This window comes from Manis javanica, chromosome 10 (assembly GCF_040802235.1).
Source record: "Manis javanica isolate MJ-LG chromosome 10, MJ_LKY, whole genome shotgun sequence".
NCBI lineage: Eukaryota > Metazoa > Chordata > Mammalia > Pholidota > Manidae > Manis > Manis javanica.
In genome coordinates, this window is record NC_133165.1 from 108578467 (window position 1) to 108591542 (window position 13076).

The window sequence follows — 13076 nt, forward strand, 5'->3', positions numbered from 1 at the left end:
TTTTTCTGCCTGTCACATCCTGGAAGTGGGAGATTTAACATGCCCCATCTCATTTAAATCTTCCCATCAGCCCTGGGATCCCATTTTATAGATGAGGAGATTGAGGTCAAGATGACACCAACTTTAAGTGGTGGAGCTGAAATTTGAATCCCGCTCTGTCTGACCTCACCTCATCACAATCCTTTGAAATCCTCAAGACACTGTAGGAGAGTGAGAAGCTATTTCATTCATTTAGCACGTTTGTGGAGACCTCATGATGTGCAAAGCAAAATGCTTAGTGCTCTGGAGGGATGCACAGAGGCATAAAATGTAGCTCTGCCTCCAGAAGAATTTATAATCTGTTGAGGAGGAGAGGCCACATACGCACATGCAGAGAGGGGGATGGGAGAGAGGCAGGCTGAGAGGGCGACAGGCTGGTCTCTTGGCCGCTGATTAGGACCCTGGCGTTGGCTCAAAGCCCAACTCTGCCTCTTTCTAGGTGTATGTCATAGTGAGCCTGTGTCTTTTCATCTGTAAAATGGGAATAACCATATTAACTGTTTCACAGAATTGTCATGAGGACTAAGTTGATGTTTATAAAACATTAAGTAGGTGCCCAGCACATAGTAAGAACTCAATAAAAGCAGCCGCTGTATGACTGTTGTCATTATCAGGGTTTTGATCAGATTCAGGGAGAAGACAGCAAGATGAATGGCGCTGGGTGCTTGCAAACATTGTTTTTTGACAGGAAGGTAAACAAGCAAACAGGGAATGGAAAGGCCACAGTTGGAGTTCTTGGTTGTTTCCAAACGACAAGGAACCAGGAACCGGTCACTTCTTCGCTAAGTGCCTTGGTCTCTTCATCCTTAAACAAGATAGCAGAGCCTGCAGCTGCTGGGCTTGTAGGAAGCTCAGATGCATCAGGGCTGCGAAAGCATTTTGCAGGTTGTAAAGAGCCATCGGATGGCAGAGCTCATCTTCATCATTTTCCCAGGAGCTGTCGGCAGGTGGGGTGATGGGTAAGTCTCTGGGAGGAGTCACTGAGATAATGCCTTGGCGAGTCTGCATAAATGGTCACTGTCATACTGGCCCAGCAGCACTCCAGGGCCGCAGAGTGACTGTTGTCCGAGGCTCAGGTGATGTGCCTGTGGAGTGGGGGTCAGGGTCTGGGTCGAGACCTGGACTTCTGACTCCTGACTCAGCATGGCCGCTGCTCCTCCACCTGCCCCCAACCACTGCAGGGGTAACCTGAGCAAGCTGGCCTGCATCTCAGAGCAGGCCTGACCCAGGTCATCCTAAAACCTTACTGCCAGGAGGACTCAAGAGGTCGGCTAATCCTGCTGGTTTTCAGTGTATCTGTTTATTGGTAGCAAACTGGTCTCCAAAGGACACATAAAAGTGGAAACTCCTCACTGTGGTCTCCAAGGCTGCTCCTGACCTGGCCCGTGTCAACCTGTCCAGCTTCCTTCCTGTCCCCGGGGCCTGCTCCATGCCCACCCTCCACAGCCCCACGGCTTTGGGAGGCAGAGCGTGTTTTCCTCATGCTGCAGGTTCGTTCTGCCTCTGGGCCTTTGTTGGTGCTCTTCCCTCCCCCAAGGCAGTGTGCCCGCTGCTTAAAAGCAGGGACTCTGAAGTCCCAGTACTGGCCCCTGCACTTACCTGCTGTGCGCCCTGGACAGGTTACTTACTTTCTCTGGGCTTTGGCCTCTCATCTGTGACATGGGTGTGTGATGGTAGTCGAACTGCAGGGTTGTCTGAGGTGTAAATAGAAGTCCACCTAGACCTACAGCCCCTGGCCATATACTCCAAGCTACTTACTCTGCTCACACCCGGCTGCCCAGCACAGGTGCAGCCCCTGGTAGTGGCCTTCTCTGATACCCCACATCTCACTGCCTGCCCTGCCCTCACTTCCCCATCAATAAACTCATATGGGGAGTCTTCCCAGTGCCAGGCTAGTCTGGGCATCACGAGGAGACTCTGCAACCAGGCAGGGCCCTCCTCTGGGAAGCTCTGAAGACAGGAGCCCAGCCTCTGGGGTGGGAAGCCCCAGGAATTTGTTCTCTAACATTCTAGGGCTCTCTGGGGCCTCTTGCTCCAAGGCCTAAGGGGTCAGGCCTCAGCCTACCAGCCCCCAGGTAGCCCTGCGCACACCTGAGGGGCTGTCTGAGAGCACACAGTTGGGCACTGGTCGCTGCAAGCTCGGAGGAGTCCGGCTGGGGGAGGGGAGAGGGGATCTGGGTTTGGCCTTAATTTTGTTCCTCTGGATCTGCCCCTGGCCTCTGGACTCAGGAATGCAGAGCATTTCTTACCACCACTGAGAAGGAAGGGGCCCAGGCCTCCTCTCCCAAGCCCTAGAAGGATCCAAATTGTTTGCTAAAACCACAGCCCAGGAGAGGTCTGAGGGGAAATGGAGGTCTGGGCGTGGGGGCAGAGATCCTGGGTCTGATTACGCTGTTGGGGAGGAGGGGCCTGCCCTTAAAAAGGAAAATTGTCCATGGGGTGGATGGCTGGAGGGCAGGCGGGAACAGAGCTCTCCTCTCACAGCCACAGCCTGGCTCCCTCCTCCCTCAGGGTGTGGGCAGCCTTGTTCTCTGGACACTGACCTCCCAGCCCAGGCCCCTTCACATCCCAGTTCCGATGCCATCCTTTATTCCCAGACCTTGCTTGTCAAATGCCTTGTCTCGGGGCCCCTATTGGCCAGGCCAAGTCTCAGATAATCCGTCCAGTGACTACTATGTTCCAGGCACCACACCTACTAGGCTACCCTGGGAGAGGGACCATGTGCTTCCTGAGGCCAGGGGCTGCTCTTGACCTTCTGCTATATCCCCAGCGCCCCCCAGCTGGTCAGAGGAGCAAGATCTGGCATGGCTTGGCCCGGCTTTCCCAGCACCTCCAGACCCTCTCTGCTCCCCAGACCCTCATGCTTTGTCCCTGTGCTTCACTTGGTGTTTGCTCAGCTGCCTGAGGGCACTGCACTCCCCCTCCACCCTGCCCACAGCCAAGGTCAGTGCACCAGCCTCCCTGCAGACCTGGGATGACAAAGACTCCAGCTGAGGGGTATCTGACCTTCCAGGCGATTCCTGGACTGATTCTCCTGTGCCCGCCATGACTCCATTCTAAATAGCCTCTCAAATACAGACCCTGAAGTCCAATTCGGGGTTCAAACAGAGAAACAGAGCTGTGAGGAATGGGTTTATGCAGCTGTGGGGGCTGGCTAGGAGAGCCTGAAATCTACAAGGACTGGAGATTTTGTCCACCTCAGCAAGGACAGGTGGAACACTCAGGCCCAGGCTGAAGCTGCTGTCTGCAGGGGGAATTTCTTCGCATCTCCAGAGCCTTAACTTAATCACCTGCAAAGTCTCTTGCCAATAAGGTAACATTCACAGGTTCTGGGGATCAGGATGTGGACACCTTTGGGAGGCTTTATTCTGCCCACTCCAGCCCCTAGAGCCACCATCCTAACCCACTCAATCCATTCTCTCATTCTCCATGTGGCCCACCTACACTTAGGCCTGTACTGAGGGCTGGGGGCAGAGAGTGAGGTAGCAGGTGGTGCTGCCCTTGAGGGAGCCCCAGGCAGCCACAGAAACAGACTGTGGTAGAGAAACAAATGACTTCATGGAGGTCAGGGTTCAAAGGACTTGGGTGACCTGGTGGGGGGGTAAGATCTGGGAAGGGAGGAAGGGAAGGCTGGCTTGTATGGAGGGAATAGAGTGTCTTGTGGGGACTCTCCTCCTGGAGACCTGTGGGGACAGTGGCCCTGCTAGCTGAGTGTGATCAGTCCCATTTCCCAAAGCTGGACACTGAGGCTCAGAAAAGGCAGATAATTTCATCATTTGGCAGGATCCCAACCTGAAGGTGGCAGTGCTGGGGACTTAGGGTTAGAAACTATGCTCTCTGCAGTCAGATTTACACTAACCCTTTATGCCAGGCGGGGAGGGAGTCATGTTATATTAAAGCAAGCACAGATCTACTAGGGAGTGGAATGCAAAATTTATATGGTTTCTTAAACAAACAACGAAGATCTGAGAAGCTGTTGAGCGGACCTCTGGTTCATCTCCTCTACCCACTCACCCCTCTTCTCCCTCCCTATCCCACGTGCTCCCTGGCTGCCTATGTAGTCAGGAGCTGTGCTGCTCCAAGGCGCCCAGGGTTATTTTCACAAGCTTCCTCTAATTGCTAAGTGCTAGGGACACAAGAGAGGACAGCCAGGGTGGCCCATAAACACAGACCCTAGGTGCGGAAGCCAGGCTCCACCACTTAAAGCTGGTGAACTGGGGCAAGTCTCCTTTCTTCCGTCACATTAGGGTAATTCCCCACCCTCATTCCTGGCCAAAGGCCATTGGCTCAGGAGTTACAAAGGCCCAGTTACTTAACCTCCTGCTGCAGTTAGCCACATCATTAGCCCTTCGAGAAAGAGCTCTAGGAAAGTAGCAACTGTGTCTGCCTGTTCACCACAGTGTCCAGTGTCTTCTGCAGGGTCTGGCACACAGTAGGGGCACAAGTACTCCCTTTCCTTCCAACAATACACATTGATCAGTCTACAGTGTGGCGGGCACGTGCTAGGCTTAGAATCAGGCATACCTTTCTTTACAGCTGAGGAAAGGGAGAATCAGAGGGGTTAGGTGATTTTCCCAAGGTCACTAAGAAGGTAACTGACTAAGCGACTATTTGAACCTAGCTCTTCAACCTGATTTTGTCCACTTGACCCAAGCTTCTAAGTGTGCAGGTGTGAAGGCAAAGAAGTGGCACGGCCTGTTGGGGAGGCGGCCAGAACAGCAGGAGATGAACTCGGAGAGATGGTCTGGGCCCGGGACATTGTGAGCGTCAAAGGCCAGGCGAGGGACCAGTGAGGATTTGACCTTCATCCTCTGGGCCACAGGGACTGGAATTTTGTTCCTGCTTTGGGCCCTTGTAAAACTAAAGTGGCCCAAAGCAGAGGGCTTATCACAAGGACTTAGTTTTCTCACCTGAAAAATGGCACAAATATCTTGATAAGCGTTCATAATCCCAGTGGAAAAAGTCGGAGCTTTGGAGTCAAACATATCTGGGTTAAAATCCCAGGGCTGCCACTGCATAGTTGGGGATCATGTCAAAGGATGAAATTATTTGCCTTTTCTGAGCCTCAGTGTCCAGGCCAATGTGCAGCTACAAGGAAACTAAGTCAGGTAAAGCACCAGCACAATACAAGGACCTGACCATGCTAGCTGCTAGTATGATTATTAACATGTTATTATTACGATCATTAGCAGGGCTCACAGGGATTCTGCAGGCCCATTTCTCTCCACAGAATCTGGAGCCCTTTGCTTCTGGTTTCCCACGTGTCTGTGCATGTTCTGAAAGCTTGGGCTTAGAATAGTCACTGCTGAACCCCATGATTGTATCCTACTGAGCAGCATGAGCAAAATCCTAGCTGGGAGGCAGGAGACCCAGGGCCTAGCCCCAATTCTGCCCTGACTTGCTGCACCGTCTTTCATGATCAGTCCTCTCTCTGGGCTTCCAACCAGGGAAGTAGACCAGATGCCTCTTCCTCTATAACCCTGGCATTAAGGACTGGAGATGGAAATCCAGTACTGGGCCCAAATCCTGGCACCTGCAAGGTCCAATACAGAATAGGGCCTTTACTGGCCAATAGGGGCCCCAAGACAAGGCATTTGACAAGCAAGGTCTGGAAATAAAGGATAGGGTTCAACCAGAGAAACAGAGCTTGTGAGGAATGGGTTTATGCAGCTGTGGGGGCTGGCTAGGAGAGCCTGAAATCTACAAGGTGGACCCTCAGCAAGGACAGGTGGAACACTCAGGCCCAGGCTGAAGCTGCTATCTGCAGGGAGAATTTCTTCCCATCTCCAGATCCTTAACTTAATCATCTGCAAAGTCTCTTGCCAATAAGGTAATATTCACAGGTTCTGGGGATCAGGATGTGGACACCTTTGGGAGGCTTTATTCTGCCCACTCCAGCCCCCAGGGGCCACCATCCTAACCCACTCATCCATTCTCTCATTCTCCATGTGGCCCACCTATACTTAGGCCTGTACTGAGGGCTGGGGGCAGAGAGTGACGTAGGCCAGGGAATGGATTCCCACCAGGTCCAATTCTGCAGCCAATTATAAGGAGTCCCCATGTAATACATCAGGGCAGGCGGGACAGACTTAGCAAATAAAATTATAGGATATGTGGTTAAATTTGGATTTCAGACAAATAGTTTTACTGTAAGTATGTCCCAAATATTGCATGGGACAAACTTAAACTAAAAGGCTATTTGTTCTTTATCTGAAGTTCAAATCATTCAAATTTAATTGAGCATCCTGTATTTTATCTGGAAACCCAAAACGCAGGCAAATTAAGAAAAGGAGGAAGCGCTGTACGTGCTAATATGAAATGCTCTCAAAGATCTGTTAAGGGAAAAAGCGAAGTGAAGGACAGTGTGGAGAATATGCTTCCCTGCATGAAAGAGGGGAAGAAAAGACACAGCAAGGACATTTACAGAAGCACCTGGAAGCACAGGCTGCTTCTAGGGGGAGGCCCTGGACAGCAGGAACTGAGGGTTGGGGGCCTTGCACTGTGCCCCTTTGTACCTTTTGAATTTTGTGTCATGTGAATACTTTATACAGGCAAAAATAAATAAATAACATAATCAGGCAATTTTGTTCCGACCCAGCTCCCTGTACCCTTAACCTCCTGCATTCTAGAAATACTCCAGGGCTGTGTTATCCTTATCGAAATTCCTTCAAGCCTTTTGACTCCTGTCTCAGCCTGTCTGCCGCATCCCCCAGCCTGCAGGAGTGGGGTGAGTCACAGCCACCCCTGGCCAGCTGGTTGCCATTGGCAGGTCTTCCTGGGGAAAAGCCTGTTCCAGCTTTGGCGCCCATTTCTGGGAAGACTCTGGGGTCCATTTCCAATCTTTCTCTCCCTTTAGATTGTCATTCAAGTGAATTCAACCTCTATTTATTGAGTGTGCCAGGCACTGTGCTAGGAACAATGAAAACCAACAAGTCTGACAGGGAGGGATTACTAGAACAAGGGGAGAAGTGTGCAGGACAGGGGAGTAACTCTGTGTGTGTGTTTGCAGGGACATGGTATCTGGGAAGGCTTCCTGGAGGAGATGGCCCCTTGGAAGTAAAGTGCTCACCTGAGCAAAGCCAGGGCCTTTGGGGATTTATCAGTGGGTCTTTATTGAGCACAGTAATGTGTAGAGCTCAGTGCCAACAGCAGGGCTGAAGGCAAAACAAGAAGGTGCAAACATGGGGGTTTTCCCTCAAAGAACTAGTCAAGAAGGGGAGAAAATAGCACGTCTCATAGAAATCTGCAGGGACCACTCTAGCGGGATGTGCTTCATTACCACATCCAGAGGGACAGGCAGGACTGCTAACGGGGCCAGGGGATGGGTATCCAACTAGCGTAGGAAGAGCCTTTACACATCCTTACATCTCACCCTCATTTCAGGCAAGGCATTAGACTCAGAGAAGGACAGGTAATTGTCCAGATCACACAGCAAGTCAGCAACAAAGCTAGGCCCAGAACTTAGGCCCCTTGGGCACTCTACACAGCCCCCACCGCTGCCCACAGGAGCTCAAGCCACCATCAGGGAAGGCCTCCAGAAACAGGGATTGCTAGGCACTCTGACCCCAGGCAGTCCTCTGGCAGGTGGCACAGATGGGTGGCATAAAGTACTGTCTGAGGAAGGGACCTGCCTACTTTGCAACCTGGGGTGACTCTGGCCTGATGGGGCTCAGCTCACAGCAGTCTGCCAAGGCAGTCTGGGAAGGGGAGGGCCACCTGATAAAGGTTATGTTGTGTAATCCTCCCAGTGGACCTGGATATAGGAATCATGCCTGTTTATAGGTAAGCAAATGAAGTGAAGTGATTTGCCCAAGGTCCCTTAAGCAGTGATGACCCAGCATAGCACCACTGTGTAGTCCCCAGGAGACCAGTCTGCCTGCACTTGGGAAGTCGACAACTCTCCCGCTAAAACATACATGCTTTTCCTCCAGACATTCCTGACCAGGTACCTCAGACCCTGCCATGAACTCTCTTCCTGGTTACCACAAACATCCCCTTCAAAGGAGCAGGTAACCTCTGAAGACATTATCAGCCATTTATATTTGAGTATAAATAGTTATCAGACCCTGAGACTGGAGCTGAATGCAGGGCCCTACCCAATATGACACATGACAGGTGAGAGAGAAGAGGTCCCTGGGCTTGGGTTGTGCCCTTGGAGTGGCTGGGTGGGGCTTCCCTGAAGCACCTGGGCCTGGGGCCCTGTGTCCAGGTGGCACTGGGGAGGGAGGTGCCCACAGGTGGAGGTGCAATGTGATGTGGAAAGAGCTCCAACTTCATTCAAGTTCCAACTTGATCTCTACCACCTCCTACCTGCATGGTCCCAGGCAAGCCACTCACCTCCCTGAGGCTCCCAAACTCACCTGCACAATGGAGATACTAGAACTGTATCTACCTTGCAGGTGGGGTGGGGGGTGCATGGGAAGATGCTCCATCCCAGGGTTCTCAAACTTGGGGGAGCATTAGAATCCCCTGGAAGGCTTCTTAAAACCCAGATTGCTTGATCTCACCCCAGTTTCTGCTTTAGCTAGTCTGGGAGGGGTCTAACTAATAACTAACTATCTAAGTGCCCTAACAAGCTCGCTGGTGGTCCTCATGCTGCATGTGCTGGGATATGTGTATGTGTATGTGTATACGTGCATTCTGAATATGCCAGGTACTCTGCTCAGTGCTTCCCACCAATCATCTTACATAGTCTCCCCACAAGTCTATGAAGCAGGTTATCAAACCTCCCATTTTACAGGTATGAGGCAGACAGAATAATGGCCCCTAAAGATGTCCATATTGCAATCCTTGGAACCTATGACTGTCACCTTACATGGCCAAAAGGACTTGGCACATGTGATTTGATAAGGATGTTCAGATGGGGAGATTATACTGGATTCTCCAAGTGGGCCTGGTGTAATCACAAGGGCCCTAAGAACAGGGAGGCAGAGGGTCAGTGTTAACCTCTCCAAGCTGCTGTCACAAAATACTGAATGGTTTGTAAACAACAGAAGTTTATTTCTCACCATTCTGGAAGCTGGGAGTCCAAGAATAAGATGTCAGCATGGTCACTTTCTGCTGAGGGCCCTCTTCCTGGCTTACAACTGATGTCTTCGTGCTGTGTCCCCACATGGCGGAAGGGACAAGGGAGCTCTCTGGAACCTCTTTTATAGGGACACTAATCTCATGACCTAATCACCTCCCAAAGCCCCCACCTCCGAGTATGATCATCTCTGGGGGTTAGGATTTCAAAATAGAATTTTGTGGGGACACAAACATTCAGACCACAGCAGTCAGAGTTCGAAAGGAGATGTTACATGCAAGCAGGTGTGGCAGTGACGTGCTTCAGCGGTGGCGGGTGGGGCAACCAGCCAGAAAGGCGAGCAGCCTCCAGGGGCCAGGAAAGGCAAGGAAACCCAAGCCCACCTGGAACCTCCAGACAGCACAACCCTGCTGACACTTTGATTTTAGCCCCATAGGATTCATGTTGGACTTCTGACCTCCCTCCTCATTGTAAGATAATGCATTTGTCTTATTGGAAGCAACTAAATGTGTGGTCATTTGTTATAGGAGCCATAAAAAATTCCTCAAAACCTGAGGCTCAGAAGGGGCAGTGGTCAGGGTAGGGCTCAAATGTCATCTTCCTCTGCAGGAAATATGCTCAGACTCCCAACCACAAAGCCGACTCAACAGCCAACCAGAGTTGGGAGCTGAAGGCACTAATGCCATTTTCCCCAAGGACAGAGATGACCCTGGGGTGAGCGAAGGGGAATTCTGCTGTTTTGAAAAGTCAGAAGTGTTATGGGAAAGAGGAATGTTTCTGGTGGCCCAGTGAAGCGTTTCCACATTTTGGAACTCTGATAAGAACTGGCTGCCTGGAGCTCTGCGCAGAGCAGCATCCTGAGGCTGAGTCCAGGCTCCCAGGGAAAGTGTGCGGTGCTCCATTGGCAATGCCTGACTTGGCCTTTGGGAGCCGAGCAGCAGGGCTTGCTGATCTGGGTTAGCTGAGTTCCCCCAGGCTGGCCAGGACTAGCGCCAGTGGAAAGCTTCTGATTCACCTCCGGCCTCTCTCACCTCCCTGCTCTGGTCACAGCAGGCCTTCCTTTGGGGATCCACCCCTGCCCCATCCCGTGTGCTTATGGCAGGACTGCCAATCACAGGGTCCTGCCCCTCCCACCCAGGGGCAGGCCTGTAACTCAAGCCCAGCAGCCCGACTGGATTCCCCAGAATCTGAACCTTGATGAGAGACACACCGGCGGACAGCGTCTGATGCCCACATCCTGGACAGGTGGTCACAGACTCAGCCACCAGAGAGGAAGTGGTGGTGCTGGGGCCCACACTGAAGTCTGTGAGACTCCTGAGCAGAGCTGGGCCACTCCCACCCTAACACCATCTCTGTAAGGACTAACAGCCAAAGGGAAATGGACCAACACAACCACCAGGGAAAGAGATGTCCCCAGGAGGCCCAGGCATTGAGCCTTCCCGCGTTCCAGCCGTCTGGCCAGCTGATCTGTCCCAATACCCACCTCCACCTCCATTTCCATTCTGCTTAATTATTTAGAGTCAGTTATTGTTTCCGTGGCTTGAAACAGAAGAACCCCAATCAGCAGTACACAGTTTCTCTAGAAGGAGGAGCCAACACCCACCACCGCTGCTCCACTCCAGAAAACCTCTGTGCTACGGGCTGAATGCTTGTGTTCCCCAGATTCATATGCTGAAGCCCTCTGGGATGGCATTCGGAGGCAGGGCCCCCAGGATGGGACTGGCACCCTCTGAAGAAGAGGGGAGAGCTAGCCACCTTTCTCCCCACTGTGTAGGGGACACCCCAAGAAGACAGCCACCTGTGAACAAGGAGGAGGCTCAGACTTCCAGCCTGGAGAACTGTGAGAAACTGATGCCTGTTCACACCCCCGGGCTGTGGCATTCTGTTATTAGTGGCCCACTCCAAGACGGGGGCTGGGGCTCAGGCTGGTGGGATTGCTGTGAGGCAGCTGGGGAACTGGGAGGGGGAGTCAAGGGGCCTGCAGCTGGTGGGCACAGGTCAGCAGTCCCTCCCGGCTGTGGGACCTGGGCAGGTCCCTGCACTTCTGAACCTCCATGTCTGTGAAATGGGACAATGAGACGACCAGACCAGCATATTACCTCGCCTGGGGAGCATGGAGATAATGCAGGTGGGGCACTTAGCAAGTGAGCTCCTCGCCTCTCCCCAGGGCCCACACCACGTGGAGTGACAGCAGATTAATTCAGCCAGTCACAGCAAAGGCCATCGCCTCTATTCCTTTGTTTAATCTTCAGAATGGCCACAACTATCTTCAATCAACAGATGAGGCTCTGAGACACAGAGAGGTTAAAGAAGCCACCCCCAAGGTCACGCAGCAGGCCAGCAGGGGGTTGGGGCTAGAACTTTCCATCTGGGGCACTTTCCATGGACAGTGCCAGATCTTAGCCAGGACTCATGCTGCTTCTCCTGGGGAGAGATCCAAACCCCGCCCTGCTGTTAAGATCCCCTGACTGCAGATAACAGGGTCTCAAACCTGCCCCCAGAAGCATGCGAGTCCAGCTGGAGAGGAGGCACCCACATGGAAAAGGAAAATAAATTGTGAAGTGAATGCATGTGCAGCTGAAGCCCAGGGAGCCAGGGAGACTCTGGAGATGGGGAGGGGCCCTCTGCCTGGATTTCAGGCTACATCCAGTGTCCCCAGAAAGAAAGGACTGGAAGCCACCATCCTAATCCTGAGAGAAAACAGGTTCCCATAGGCTTTCGCCCTCTCCTCTACTCCCACCCCGTCCTCCTCCGTGGCTCAGGTTTGGGGAGTGGAGGGTCTCCTTTGATCTTGGTGTCGGGGAGGGAGGGGGTCCTCCCCAAACACTGAAGAGGAGAGGGCAGGTGGCTCAGGCTCAGAGCTGGAAGGGCTCTAGGACCTCAGGTGGTCCCTCTCATTTTGCAGCCCTGATAGGGTAATTTTCTGACAGGGTCTGCAGAAAGAGGGTGGCAGAAGTATGGCCAGGATGCAGGTCTCCCAGGCTGGAGTCTTGTAAGCACACAGCCCACCTTCTCCCAGACAGGATATTTTTCCAAACCCCCTTTCTGCAGACCCCCCGCTAAAGGAACGATGAAAAGGAAGAGCACTGGATTTGGAGCCAGGAGACCTGAGCCTCCAGTACTCAGCCTGAGACTAACTCCCATGTAAACTAGGGGGAGTTCCCTCCCATCTCAGGGTCTTGGTTTCCACACTGATAAAATGAGGGGGTTGGATTCCATTTCCAAGGTCCCTTCCAGCTCCAACATTCTGTAAGCCAAGGGTTATGAGTTGGGGCCCTCCCCTTGCCCCAGGTTTCTCCCATCTTTCCTGAGGTGTCAGAGATCTCACATGGAAGAGGGACTTGGACAGAGCCTTGGACTGGGGAGGCACTCTGGCCCCTATATTCACCCTCTGCTAAGCCAAAGTGCCAGCCTGCAGGCAAGGTGGTTGGTTCAGGTGAGAGAACAGAGTGGGGAACTGGCCCCTAGTGATGGCACAGAGGCCTAGCCGGGGCCTCAACCACCCCTCTTCTCTCTACCCTGTTCCACTCCTTGAGCCAGTAGCACCCAAAGCCAGCCTGGCCAGGGGACTGGATGCCAAGTGGAGACTTGTCAGAGCCAAGGAAAGAGGGGTGTGTCCTGAGGCTGCTCTCCCTCCCTCTTATTTGGGTCTCAGACCCACCTGGGAGCTCCACCTGGGTTACAAGTTAAAGTAGCTGTGAACTGAAGGGCTGCCTTCAAGACCCTAAAAGTTAAAATTCTTTATGAATCAGAAGACACCTTGAAGCCACAACCAGACCCTCAAGCTTGGGGCTGGGAAGACTCTTGAATCAGTATTTTTCAAACTACGGGTCATGACCCACTGGTGGATGGTGAAATTAATTTCGTGAGTCACATTTAGAATTTAATAATAATCATGATGATGGTAACATAATAGATGAGAAAATGTCAGAGTGCATCTTGGGTAGTAAGAGTCAACTGTCTCATGAAACACGTTTCAGTTTTGTGCCTTGTGCCAGGTTGTGATGTAATG

At 52.3% G+C, this 13076-nt stretch overlaps 1 long non-coding RNA gene across 1 annotated transcript; it reads right to left on the reverse strand.

Annotated features, from left to right (window-relative positions):
- Window positions 1–565: 565 nt before the first annotated feature.
- On the reverse strand, window positions 566–2364 carry LOC140843830 (uncharacterized). The gene is made up of 3 exons (XR_012121793.1): window positions 2289–2364; window positions 1668–1733; window positions 566–1124 (listed from the first exon to the last, which is right to left on the reverse strand). It is a non-coding gene; the product is annotated as an uncharacterized lncRNA (long non-coding RNA).
- Window positions 2365–13076: the final 10712 nt, after the last annotated feature.